Source organism: Halichoeres trimaculatus, unplaced genomic scaffold, assembly GCF_033239565.1.
Source record: "Halichoeres trimaculatus isolate MK-OKI-2021-1 unplaced genomic scaffold, fHalTri1.1 fHalTri1_scaffold_13, whole genome shotgun sequence".
In the NCBI taxonomy this organism is placed as follows: Eukaryota; Metazoa; Chordata; class Actinopteri; order Labriformes; family Labridae; genus Halichoeres; species Halichoeres trimaculatus.
The window spans coordinates 22,907,298-22,921,449 of NW_027437191.1; the positions used below are offsets into that span (position 1 = coordinate 22,907,298).

The 14,152-nt window shown below is 41.6% G+C and overlaps 1 protein-coding gene across 2 annotated transcripts in view; it reads right to left on the minus strand.

Moving 5' to 3' along the window:
• Window positions 1–11,521, minus strand: part of LOC141802183 (brain-enriched guanylate kinase-associated protein) — a 37,430-nt gene extending 25,909 nt beyond the window's left edge. Inside the window, exons 1-2 of one of the 2 annotated variants that reach the window (XM_074685660.1) lie at window positions 11,345–11,521; window positions 11,216–11,253 (exon numbers count right to left, since the gene is read on the minus strand). The gene's annotated coding sequence lies outside the window, so the exon portion shown is untranslated. Of the gene's footprint in view, window positions 1–10,796; window positions 11,062–11,215; window positions 11,254–11,344 lie in introns of those variants that run through there. The other variant, XM_074685659.1, reaches the window with a different exon arrangement.
• Between the last annotated feature and the right edge of the window lie 2,631 nt (window positions 11,522–14,152).

The window sequence follows — 14,152 nt, forward strand, 5'->3', positions numbered from 1 at the left end:
ATGTGCCAAAGGGAGAAAACATTTCTATCATGTGCTCTTAGAAAAGAAAGGAAATGACACAAATTAAACTAAAAGATCAAGTTGTAAAAATAAAAATATGCTCAATCCTCCAACTAGAACCTCTAAAGTAGAAATATGGAAATCTTTGCTGAGGGTCTCTGTTTCCATTCTCAAGCCAAACTAAACTAATTGGCTTCTAAAAGTGGCTGTTTTAGCAATTGAATTTGAATATTTTATAAATACTCTCTTTAATCACTTAGCTATGAAAGCATCTTTTAAAACTGGCTTAGCACCTTCTGATGGATTCTCAGATTACAAAATAGATAAATAGCAGAGCTGTTTTTAATAGGGTATGACTTCAGCGAGCCAACACAACACAGGATCTATGCAGGGCTCTCATTTTATATCACATTATGTGGAATCTGAGCTAGCACATACATATATGAATGTCAAATGTTTTTCATTAATGATGCTGAAATGCTTTGATTATCCTCCCCCCACTGGAAATCTTACTCTCTGCAGTTCAATAATAAATAACAGAAACAGAGGATGGCGTGCCATTAGCTGTAGCAGCGCTAATTTAGTCTTAACGTGGTTCTACGCTTATTTACAATCTAATGCTGATTTTCAATTAAAGGAGATATTTAAAAAGCCTCGAGAGCTGTGTTTGCTCAAGGAAGAAACCCCCTGAAAGCTGTTGCACTCAGATTTCAGTCCAAAAAAACAAAGATTAAATCAATTCATACCTCCTTATGGCACTCTAAATACTTTAAAGTAGAAACACTTTCACTACAAAAGACTTCAATTGATGAGGTTTTCACAAAACCTTAGAGAACAGAACTTATAAAATGTTTACAAATCTGCTGAGAAGAATAACCAAATACATTTAGACAAATTTCTCAATAATAGTGCCAAAAATATCAAGCACTATAATTGTTTTTGTGAGGTTAACATGTCTTTAGCTTAAAGCTTTGGACTGCATTATATATGCAGTGAGAAGTAGTGTTAGTGTTGGTGTTCTGTAAGCCCACATTAACAGATCCTTAAATAAACTTTAGCCTTTATCTGCTTTTACTGCAGAAGGTGCAGGGCCTTATGAAGGAGGCTTCTATTAGAGGCAGACATCTCTGGATCTTTGGGATGGACTGATCTGATCCGGGTACCACGTATCAGCTCAAAAAGACTCAAATAAGAAGGATCAGTGACACTCTGCTGTGTCAATCAACACTAGTGGCTCTGTGCAATTTGCCGGGCGAGGCTGAAATATAGAGTTACTTCACTCTTGTTTCACCAACAACTCTGACAGAAGCTTGAAATATGAGCAAGTTCATCCCCTTACTTTTTCCACTAATGACATTTACAGTTAAATTATAATTCCTGTCACTATTAGATTTACCCATCATACATTTACACATTTATAATCCCTTAAAATGATAATACAGTCAGGGTGCTAGGCGCCACCCTGTTGGCTATGGCTGCCTTTTGCAGCAGCTCTCTTTTCTTTGTCCGTTTCTTGTAATTTTTTCATCTCTCTCTTTTTTGTAATCTTTGTATTTGGAGTGGATCATTACTTTGTATGGCTCATTTGTTGACGATATTTTTACTGTTTCCTGTGTTTGTCTGGAGATCCTACAAGTAACCATGGCTGCATTGTTTACATGTAAAATCAGCTGTTAGCAGCCTGTAGCATGTCAATGCTAACTGGTGCAAGGCCTGATGTTTCCCACAAGGTGAGGAGAAGGAGGTGAGGACGACGTGCTGGTTCTCAGGTGTGAGCTAAGAAGTGTGGACATGGACCTGTCCTTTCATTCATCTTTATTTGGAAAGTAAGATCTATCACCATTAAGATGGTCAAGCTAGCTGTGCTCACCCCGCAACATAGGGAATACTTTGACCCTCTAACAGAGGGAATACCAGAAGGCAGAGTAGCATCATGCTATTCACAGACATGGCTAACAGAGCTAACATCAGACACCAACGCCACTTTGGAAGAGCTTCACCTGCTGTAAGCAGACAGGATACAGGAGACAGAGAGGGAGCATGACCGAAGAAGCTCAGTCCTGGACCCTGTGGAGGTGGAGGCTGGCTGAACTGAATGCTGGACAAGCTGTCATCATCTATTTTCTTGTGGACCTTTTTTCACTTTCTTTTCACTTTCTTACTTTTGTTTTCTTGGTTGCTGCTGTGACTTCAATTTCGTACTCGTTACAATGACAATAAAGTTCAATTCTATTCTAAGTCTTTAACTTTCTTGGACTAGTATAAGACGCTACTTGCTATCTTGCTACAGGAAATGAACTGGTTTTAAACTGAAATTAGTGTCCCATCAAATAAAACCCATAATAATCTGGTTTGGACTTCAGACCTCGAGCTACCTCATCATATAAGTGGGTATTTTGTGCCATCAGAATGAGAGCGCACAGTAAACAAAGCAGAAAGTATCCTTACTACTCGTCTCTGAAGGTGTTTTTGATACATGACATATGTTTCCATAAATACAAACTTGGTCTCCAAGCAAGAAAAAACACCTCAGGCCATAACAGTTCTGACCTCACACAAGTAAACACTCACACACAAACACACAATCACACACACACAAACACAAGCACATTCTGTCCTACAAAAATGAGAGGCAGCCTCCGGATGAGAAAACCATGCCAGAGAAGCTGTTTGAGAGAGAGGAAAAGGTCACCTCCCGACCCAGAACCTGACAACCAAAACTTCTTGCTTTGGATTTGCTTTGTGCTCAATAATACTCTTTAAAAAACACAAAGTTTACAGAACTTTGAAGCTTTCTGCCCTTCTTTGAACTGTATTTGTTGAAATAAAGCAAGTGTTGGTTTGTCTTTTCAGGACAAGAGAAGCAAAGGCAGCTTTTCGAAAGGTTTCATCTCATTAAAAATAGAACAGACAAAAAAACACATACACACAAAGACACACACATGCACGCACAGAATGCACAACGCCCACCGTCACAGCATACCGTTTATGAGTGCAGCAGGAACGGACAGGTAGTGATTAGACACAACAGAAAGAACCACCTCTGCAAACCTGCATGCCTGCAGGGTGCTGCTCTGTGTACCATGTACGTTTTTTTTATTTGTGTGTTTGGAGAGCTCTCTGTGAGTGTGTGTGTGTGTGTGTGTGTGTGTGTGTGTGTGTGTGTGTGTGTGTGTGTGTGTGTGTGTGTGTGTGTGTGTGTGTGTGTGTGTGTGTTTCCATTTGCCTCAGCCTCTTATACACACAGCAGGCAGCTCCGATGTACTTACTGGTCCATCTAAAGCTCTCAAGAGAGCGTGTAAAAAGCCTCATCTCAGTGATGCATGAATGGAGCTTTCACACAAAAAATAGACTATAGAGAGAAAATATAGAAGCAATATCACACATCAAGCTCTCTCCTGCAGAGAAACATTGACGTGACAGAATTTATAAAAGTGAGGCTCAGGCTGTGACCTTCATTTTTCAGTCATCACAGTCAATTGGGAGGCAGAAAACTTGAGGAAAGTTAGTTTTGTGTTCTTACTTTCCTTCAAACTTTCTTCTACTTCAAAACTCGTCATTGTTAAAATTCAACATGTATTATGCTTAAATGTGGTTGAATGGTTTGGCAACTAAATTACTGATTCTCTAAATCCAAGCATATCACACCTTTGCGAAAACACATAAGTAGCCTGAAAGGTTTGGACCACCTGTTTTTTCACATTCAGGCAGACTTGGTAGCTGTTTCACCCTGTTTCAAAGGTTGAAGCTCGGCTGTGTCCTGCTGGGAGCCTTGTTTTATATTTAGTAAAAAGACTTAAAAAGAGCCCTCATTATGTCATCTTACTCTCAATGAAAAAAGAATGTAGTATTTTACAAAGTGCTGAACTATCCTTCAACTCCTTCCTCCCTCAGAGGCAAACTGGGACCTTCATCGTCTTACGTCTTTGCTGCTTTCATCAGAAACAAGCAAATTTGTGAACCCTGGTTCAGTTTGGACATTTTAAAGATAACTAACTGGTGTAACTTTGAGAAGAATACAGAACAATGTCCTTTTATGACCAAAAAAGGTAACAGTCAGTGGTTTGGGGTTAACTAAGAGCATAATTTGAGTGTGTTTGACTGTGAACGCCAGGAATACATTTGATACGTCTCTACTTCTACAATTAGTAAAGACACATTTTATATTTGCACAAGATGATCTGCCCACCTCTACGTCAGCAGAGGCCTACCCAAAGACTCTGCGGTTATATCACCAACTACAGGCCTGGCATGCATACTGCAGTGCTTTTTTTAGTCCCTCAGCGTTTCTTTGTGAGGGAAGATTTTTTTTTCATTTTTTTGTTTTCAAGTGAAACATTGTGTAAACCCAACTTTAAAATTTTCCCAGCATTTTGAGCGTATTATGCTTTATTGAAGCTCTTACATGCATGTTGTCTATTATACAGTTACTATTACATGGAAGAAAAGAGAGGGGACTCAAAAAACATAAAATGTTAGGCCTGTACTAGCTTGAGGAATATGGATTAAAGCATAGATGGCTTTTATGTTAACGAGAACTTGTAGCGAAAAAAGTGAACTTGAACTAGTTCATTTAAACTGGTGTGAACTGAGCTCTGAGTGATGAGTGTACCAGCTAATACTAAGAGTTTATATATCTTATAAAGTGTTAAGAAAGTGATGGTTTCAAATGTTAATTGCTTGATGTAAACAAAAATAAATAACATCCATCCACAGGATGCGTCTGCGTACGGATCAAATAGGTTTCATTCAAATCAATCTGTCAAGTTACACAGTATTCGTTCTGTTGCAGTACATCTGTGTGGCTGGTCCAGTATGTTGCAGGTAATACGCATGCCTTCCTATTTTTGATGGACGCGGAGCTGAGATGTATAATTTAGCGTGGAGAAGATTGAGCTGGACAGGAAGTCATGACCAAAAACTACCTAAAAACACCCAGTGACTTCCAAAATAAAACAGACCATGTCAGAATCAGTTTGTATTTAGCTCGACTACGACAGCGAACGGACATAATGAGCCAAACCAGACCAGGCCAGACCAGGACTCAACAGGTTTGGGGTTTTAGAGAGAATGAAGAGAGATTTATCAATGCAGTGGGAAGCACCGGAACTTCTCTTTCTGTGACTCCAGCTGTGTAAGGTGACAAACACAGTCAAGACGCAGCACAACGGAGTCGCACTGCATACATATCTGGTGTATTTCAGGTGCCCTAACCCCAGGTGTAAAGGATCCAACCCATCAGACTTAATCCATTGCAAGCTTACACAGAGAGGAGCTTTAAGGTTAAGGTCAGACCATCAGACTGAGTGTTATCAGACAGAGGTGGATTACAAACAAAAGACTGGGTTGGATTATTTCACATTGTACGGGTAAGAAAACACTACATACATGAGCACCTTAACTGAAGGAGTGTGTTTTTCATTAAATACCCCCTTTGAGTCAGAGAAAAAGTTGTTACGGCAGCTGTAATATTCAGAGAGACCATCCTGACCTGTGTGATCTGACTGCTGCTGCTGCAGAGGGTGAAGGGGGAGACGAATAATGGGGGTTGAGATGATAAGAAACACTTAATGACCCCCAAAGGAGCTGTCAGTGCCTCAGAGAGAGGATGCCAGCTCTGACCACAGATTAGAGAGAGAGGCATTAGTCTGTTAGACCAACTCTGTCCACTTAAACAGATCAAAACTAACCTCCAGCCTCTCGAGACCAGCCGCTCTCCCACACCACTTTCACACACATAAAAATGTCTGCTGATGCTCCTCTCCATCACCGCTTCATCTAATAAAGAGATTCAATGGACACCTCATTCATCCAGCATGATAAAACAGCATTTCTACTGTAATCTGAGGCACATTACAGCCTTTGCAGAGCCTCCTAACAGAGTTTAAATCAGTTAGCAAGAGCGGTTACCTCCCCACAGAAAGGTTAAGGAAACATTTGATGAAAAAGTGAAGCAGAGGAAAATTTAAAGACAGCAAAATGAGCATGAAGACCAAATCGTGAGAAGAGGCTGGCTTGTACACAGCCCAAAGCTTGCTTCTCTTTATGATCCTGTTTGCTTTATCCCTATGAGAAGGAAATTGAAAATTCAGCAAATGGAGGCTCTGCTGGCGGTTTTGTTACGGATCATTTAGCAGTGACTCAGGAACCCACATGAAATTGTACAACACATGGAGGTAGAAGACATGATCTGAATCCCAACAATGGGAAATTAAGAATGCTGACTCAAACTGGCTTTTGGTCCATTTGGAAAAGGCAAAGAGGTGAAGTTGAGGTGGGTTGTTATAAAGCTACCAAAGCTCAGTCAGACAAGTCAGCCTAATAGTTTTCATAACCTGCAACATTATTATCTTAAAATTCAATGAACAACACTCTGCAAGAGTAACAGAGCTTTTTTGTTTGCAACCAGTTGAGTTAAGCTGTCATGTTGACATTTGAGTACAACCACTGACTGTAGTAGGGACATAGGTTCTGTGATGTCACCAATCTGTTCCTGATAAAGAGTAATAAAGCCAACTGTCGGCAGGGACCATGTTGGAAATGCCGACTCAAGAGGCAGGCTTTGAGCCTCCGTCAGTAACTTGAGCTGTGCCTCTGATTGGACAAACCTGGATCTTAATATCTTCAAAACTGCTGAGTCAGAAAAAGATTCTACCGCCCTTACAGTGTGTGCAGTAAGATATATGAGTGTTTAAGACCTATAGACTGTATGACACATGGACGTAAACTCCCCTACGTCACTCGTCAGTTTCTAAAACAAAAAATGAAGCATATCAGCTATCGTGGCCAAATTGGTAGTGGCAAGGGCTTTGCATACAGCTAGGTGTGTGGGTCATGTGTCCTAAGCTGTGCCTCTGATTGGGGGAGCTCACGATACACCCCCGTACAGTGTGTGCCGATAGTAAAATTAGCGATTCTAACAGGAGATGTTTTTGAACAAGGCTGTAAATTTCTGCTTTGAAAACATTTTATTTTGGCTTGGTGTGTTTGTGGCTTCCAGAGCCAGCCTCAAGCAGACACTTGAAAAACAGCAAATTTGAGCACTTACACATTGTCTCACATTCTTTGACCAGAGGTTGCCACTTGTTCAGACTCAAGCAGTTCTTTGGCATAGGTTATAAATATGTTTTCAATGTCTGTTTTTTTTTTTAGCTTGGTATGCATATGGTTTCAGGTCTTTCTGTAGTCAGCCTCAAGTGGACACTCAATGAACTGCAGCTTTTATCACTTCTGCATAGGCTTCATTTTTAAAAAAGACAGATTTTGTCTCTTGGTTGTAACGTTATGTTAGTATATATGGACAACAACTGTCTTTTTGAGATTAAATAAAGAGAGAGTAAAATAAGTACACTGTAATACCGTGTAACCAATTAGTTCACAGTAAGGGGCAGTAGTGGTCCTAATGCTGCTTTTCACCAACCTCAAAACTCATTTAAGAACAAAAATGGTTTCATAATTTGAACACAATGCAGACATGGACATCACCATTCAGTTTTTCTTTTCCAGAGTTTTGAAGCTGACTGAGCAGACTCATGATCTTAATATCTCCTAAACTGCTGAACTGTTAAAAGAAATCCCTCTCCCCATGCAGTGTGTGCGGTTAGGGAAATGTTTTTTTTTCTTTAAGTCATTTTTGTACCAGGCTGTAAACACATTTATTTAACTGTAAAATGTTTGTTTTTTTGTTTTGTTTTTTGGCTTGGTGCATATGTGATTTCTGTCACTTCCAGAGCCAGCCTCAAGTGGACACTTGAGGAACTGCAGTTTTATGTATTTCAGCCTGGGTTTAATTTCTCATGGCCAAAGGTTGTGGTTTGGGGAAGATGAACCAGTGGCAGCAGTAAAAGAAGACGACTCAGTAACCAGCCAGGCAGCTAGCTAAACACAACTGTGCAAATTATGTTGGATGAGGTGACTGACAAAGGAAAAACACTCAATCTGCACTGAGAAAACACTTTCCTGCATGTTTGATATTTGTTTTCTGAACAACAGTGCTGGCAAATGTGGGATACACAACAAACCTGTTCCACTTTTATCACCATCATCCTGTAGATATCACTATGATAATAAGAGTTACAGTGTGTCAATTCCTTTTTTTTGTTGTTGATGTTGTTGAATTTTCCATTAAAATCCCCCTCAAAATGACAAAAATATCTAGAAAGTCATCATGATGTCATGATGCTCTATATACCATAGAATGGAGCTATCATAAGAAAATTTATGCTTTTTTTTCTGATAAAAAAGGAACAGTGAAAATGAAAACTACAGAAGATTTGGTAAAGTTGTAAAATAAAGTAGACAGATCTGTTGCACATTCAAAGGAAGGTCTTTCTCTTGAGAAGCAGAAATCTTGGAACAACATTAGTGTTGAAGCTTTCAGAAAATAAACTGACACTATGCCAGAGACATGAGCTGCTGTAACTGCTGCTGAAAGTGGACAAGACAAATATTAAAGTTAAAGTGGATAAAAACAGAAGGACTCACTTAATCTGAGATTTGTTGAGCTAAAAGCAACCTGCATGTTTCAGGATCAGTATTTGGAGACAAGAAAAGGTTTCAGATCTGTCAGGGGTTCTGATGATTCTGGCGTCCACTGTAGCTGCAGTTAGTTTGCTAGCTATGGGATAGTAAATGAGCATTATTTATTTGTTGAGCAGTTAAAGCCAAGTTATCACATAGGATGCTGTATAAATTTTGAGGTGCTGTTGAACAGAAAGTGCAAATCTGCTGCCAAGACAGCCCTAGTGGACACTAAAGGAACTACAACTCTCTTTTTTTTCAATCTTGTATTTACTTCACTGTTACTTGTTAAAAGTTACATTTATGGGAATTCATGGTAAAGTTTTTTATGCACACTGACTTTGTTGACTTACAGGTAAAAATTATCACTTGAAGACAAGCTTAAGACAAGCTAAAAATCTCAGGCTGGTTTTATCATTCGATAGTTTCTCTTTTTTCTTCTCTAATTCTCAGCATTAACTGAAAAAAGGTATAAAATGAATAATGAACCACACTTTCATAGAGAAACATTGATTGAACAGCAGGAGGAAGCAAAAGCAGGTGCTAACATGAGTCATGTGACCTCGTTTCTGCCTCCAGATCTCAATCAACCTGAATCTTAATCTGAATTTCAGACTGAATTTTTGTAGCGCACAGGTATTTTCATCATATTCACTCTGTTTTACATCAAAAATAAAGATTGGACTCAGTTTGTTGGCATTTTAGGAAATGTTTCATTCCTATCAATGAAAGCAGAATCTGATACAATGTTAAATTTTGTATGTTGCTGCGACACCAAAGGAGCAGTTTTTCATTTGTCCTTTAATCTTTATAATTGTGGTAATTAAAGGCAGAATAATATCAAAAGATTATTTCTTAATTTTCATGCTCTAACTGTGCCAGCCTTTAATTTTCTTCCCTCTCAGGATTCAATCTCATAATCATTCTTTTAGAAATCAGAAATTAATTCTGAGGCTGTCAGTCATCCTTCAAAAGCAGCTTTCAGCTTTTTCCAAGCGGCGTCAGTCTCAGGATAAAACTCTTCAATTTATTGTTGCGAGAAGAAGTTGACACTCAGTTTGATTCTCTAACAACACTTGTAAAACTCCATATCCATCCCTGTGATTTAAAGACCTCCTTATTGGCTTCAGAGCCTCTCCGCTCTGATGGTCCTCATGTAAAATTTAGATCTCTATCTCTGCCACACGGCCCCTTGATGCAGGAGCCCAGCCAAGCAAGGGACAAGAGATTACGAAAGAGGAAGAGGGAGTGCAAGATTTCAGGACGTTTCATCAGTCCGGACTAGAAGTGAGGTAGTTTGGAGATCCACACGGAGGACCAGGTAGACCCAGCCTCCTCTTTAACCTCATCATGGCTTCTTCATTTAGCAAACGAGTGAGGAGGAGAAAACGTAGCACTACCCCACCTCTTATCTCCACAGAGCTGCTATAATTCAATTAAATCCTGACACAGAGGTGAGAGGAGCTGATGTCTGATATTGGAGAAACACCCCTGTCAGATTAATTACCCGTCGTCGGCTGCTTAAACACCTTTTAAACTCTAATCTGCCTGAAATTATAATAACACCATCGGTAATCGAACACAAAAGGGGGAGAGCTCACGATCTATTTCTGTCTGTGCCGGATTAATAACGGCTCATTAGTAATAGTATCAATTAAAACGTGGCTGTTGTGTGACAGCGAGGTAAAAAGGGGACAGAGAGGATCATCTCCTCCTGCTTGAATCTCGTGTAATGCAACTTTAATCAGAAAAAGTCGGTAAGTGCTCCTGATTTTGTGAGGAGCTCAAAAGAATCTGTTCATGCAGGCGTGAAAAGGCAGAAAATTATTGTTGAATGAGGAAATCTGAGACCACCCGGCTTGCTCGAAGACACAAAAATCAATAATTAAAGTGAGCAGCAGAGTGATAAATCAATTTCACAGGCGCATTCCGACAGGTGAGCATCTGAAATCATGCAGAGGCAGGTAAGAAGAAGTCATTTTTTGCAACCTGAACACATCCAAGATAAATTTAAAAAGCATTTATAGGAATCCTGGAGAATAAAAAAGCTTGCTTTTCTGTCACTGCAGTGGGTTTTCAAGATTCAATGCGTACAACATACAATCGTCTGCATAAAAAAGCAGCATTTAATCTGTGAGAAAGTATCAGAGGAGGAGATCTCTCCTAACATCACTGCATCAGGACAGAGACAGCACAAACTGACACTGAGTGCAGCTACAGCACACACACATTCACAGATTAATAATCAAAAGATGCAAACGGGAAAACGGCAGTACCTTCCGCTCACGCAGAGCTTCATCCTGGAAACCAAGGGGATAAAAATCCTGCCACGCCGCGAGGTGAAGAGGAGAGAAAACCCCCCTCCTCCTCCTCTATATGTGCTATCAGGATCGGCTTTCCCCGGCTAGTCCCTTAAAGCTCAGAGAAAACCCCGAGCACACGCACACCACCACCACCACCTTCACAACTGCCACTGTCAGCGCTGCTGCCGCCACCTCCAACACCAACAGCAGCAAGACAGAGACAGAGAGAGAGGGAGACAGTGCAAGAGTAGAAAGACAGAGAGGAAGAGTGGGAGGGAAGGAGCTTAAAGGAAGAAGACAGGGAGAACGCGGGGGCGTGAGGATGGAGCACTGAAAGATATGTGCAGAAAGAGGACAGAGAGAGATGGAGAGGAAGAGAGGTAGAAGCTTACCTGATGGTGTCTGTGTTGTTCATCTTGTCATCAGGCACCTAAAAAGGAAATGACAGCATGTCAGTGTCAAAACCGGCTGCCAAGTGGAGCGTCGCTGCAGCACAATCAGGAGGAAGATATGAAACATACATATTCAGCAGCTCCTTCCTTCCCTCCTCTGTTTGTGTTTGTGTTTACCCCCACTCGTCTCTCCCTCAACTCCATCTGACTGTCTGACTGTACGCATCTGTGCTCAGCTGAGGTGAGAAGAGAACAATCATATCATGCCAAAGAGTGTGAGAGTGGGGAGAGGGAGGAAGAGGAGGGGGAGGAGGAGGGAGAGCGGAAACCTCCATTGCAGCCAGACTGCAGATACATGGCAAGCCCCCCCATGAGGGGAGCTGGCAGCAGCTCCTTGTGGAAGGTGCTGAATCGGAGGGAAGAGAAGGAGAGGAAGGGAGGGGGGAGAAGAGGGAGAGATTTAAGAGAGGAGGACGAGGAGGAGGGGGGAATAGGTGAGAGGGAACAGGTGGTTCAATCTGTTGAATCTTCTAAGAGAGAACACACGCATGCTGCTGCTGGCCATTTTTCTCCAGGTGATGAATTATGCAACAGTTTGAGGATTTTCTCCCCCGGTGTGTTTTTGTCTTTCATTCACTTTTAGGAATCCATGTCGCTGTGTTTTCAAGCTTCATGACGTGTCCAGAGCAGGAAAGTAGGTTTAAGGGTGAGCAGTCAGGGGAGGGTAGGATTCACAAGTGCTCCCTGGCATTGTTAACGAAGGATGCAACTGCTGCAGAGAGTCCAATCTCCAGGGTCAGCGTGGGAACAACAACCACAACATCCAGATCACCTCGGGATAAGAGAGCGTTTAAAGCCGAGTTGGTATCCCTGCAGCAGAAGGCCTGCCTGTGCCTGTGAAGAATCCTTCAGTGCAAGGACTCGCGTGTATGGAAACTTTCGCAGCAACACACACATATACACTGAACAGGCTCACATGCTTGCCTCTCAGCCCCCACACCACCCACCTTTTTTTTCAAGCAGTTGCTAAGGTGACGGCAAAGGCTGAATTTTAATCAGACAATAAATTAAGGCAATGTGATCTCCTCCTTTATTATTAAATGACAGCCATGCCGTTTCCAGAAATCTGTAAAGTGTGTTTTGGGTTCAGGGAGAAAAACAGACAGACTGCCAATTAGGGCTCCTTGTGAACACTGCTGCACAAAACAGCCGAATGAAGCAGAGAGAAGCTGAGCATTCTCGTTAGTGGGATGATATATCTAAGAAAACAGAGGGACAAAAGGATCTATAACTGCGCTCACTGTTAATGCAGTGATTGAGCTCTTTTGACATGCCCTCTGAAGAAACCTCTGGCAGATAAAAACAGGTGTTTAAACAGGTTCTCCACATCTGCAGCTCTTTCAGCAAAGGGTTACATCTCAAGCTGAGTAAATGATGGATGTCACACAATAAAGGGCTGTAAGTGGGCTGACTCAGTAAATGACTGCATTGTTCGGTTAGGATTGTGTGGAGGAGCTGCTGATGGGTAGAATGCTAATGCGCACAGCCATAAACGCTGCTCGCCGGTCAGCATGGAGCGCATCGATCTCCACTGGTGGATGAGCGGAGAGCAGTGAGGCTCTGCGGGAGAACTTAAAAAGTTTTGACCCGTCTCTGTCATAACTTCCACTTCCAGCTGAGTCTTTCCTCACATTTTGTCCATTAATGAGCAGAGGCAAGCTGACGTGGAGGTGCAAACTGTGCCACCACCAGAATATGAAGCACTATCAGCATGCCTTTGTATTTGTTTCTACACACAACATTTTTATCCCACTTTATTTCCCCTCCAGTCTCTCTTGGACTCTTAAGCTGCTAAACGCTCCTCGATGTTCGCCAAACACTGCCTTGCTGTGTTTCTCTGCTGCTGGAGCTGTTTGCACTTAAAACAGGAAAACAGAAACTCATAAGCAACAGTGACAACAACAGCGACAGTAAATTAAAACAGCCCACCAGGATCCATATGGCTAACATTTTCTCTCCTGTCACACGCAGAGTGGGAAGCTAAAAGTTGGGTTGAGCTGAATTTTAGGATTCAAATTGTAAACAATGAATGTGTTACTGAATCTGAAGGGAACTCAGGGAAAACTTTATGATGTTCATCAGCTCAATTGAGTGTCTCTTAGGCCTTTCTGTTTTGCTGGTTGTTGTCTGCTTCCTGGCACTGCTATTTTGGGGTTCATGGGTTTAAAGTTTGGGAGCCTTTGGGGAAGACAACCACAAATGCACGCTGAGGTCAGCATGCAGCATCCCAGCACCTAAAGTAAGAAGTTAGTGAATAAACAGATCTAAGAGACAAAAACACAAACCAAATTAACAGGTTTGAGGTTTTATAGCCCGTTAACTAGGTGAGGATCACAACCTTCTAGGTGCCGCCCCGTTGTAGCTGCCTGTTGTGGCTGCCTGTTGTGGCTGCCTGTTGTGGCTGCCTGTTGTGGCTGCCTGTTGTGGCTGCCTGTTGCGGCAGCTCTCTCTTCCTTGTCTCTTACTTGTGATTTTTTCATCTCTTTTTTGTCATCTCTGCAATTGGAGTGGATCATTACTTTGTATGGCTCATTTGTTGGTCATAGACACCAAACTGGTTTTGTCTTCAGTGATATTTTTACTAGTTTTGTTCCCGTGTTTGTCTAGAGATCCTACATGTAACCATGGCTGCATTGTTTATATGTGAAATCAGCTTTTAGCAACCTGTAGCATGTAAATGCTAACTGGTGCAAGGCCTGATGTTCCCTACAAGGTGAGGAGAAGGGGGCGAGGACGACGTGCTGGTTCTCAGGTGTGAGCTAAAAAGTGACAACATGGGCCTGTCCTTCCATCCATCGTTATTGGAAATGTAAGATCAATCTCCAATAAGATGGATGAGCTAGCTGTGCAAACCCAGCAACAGAGGGAATACTAGAA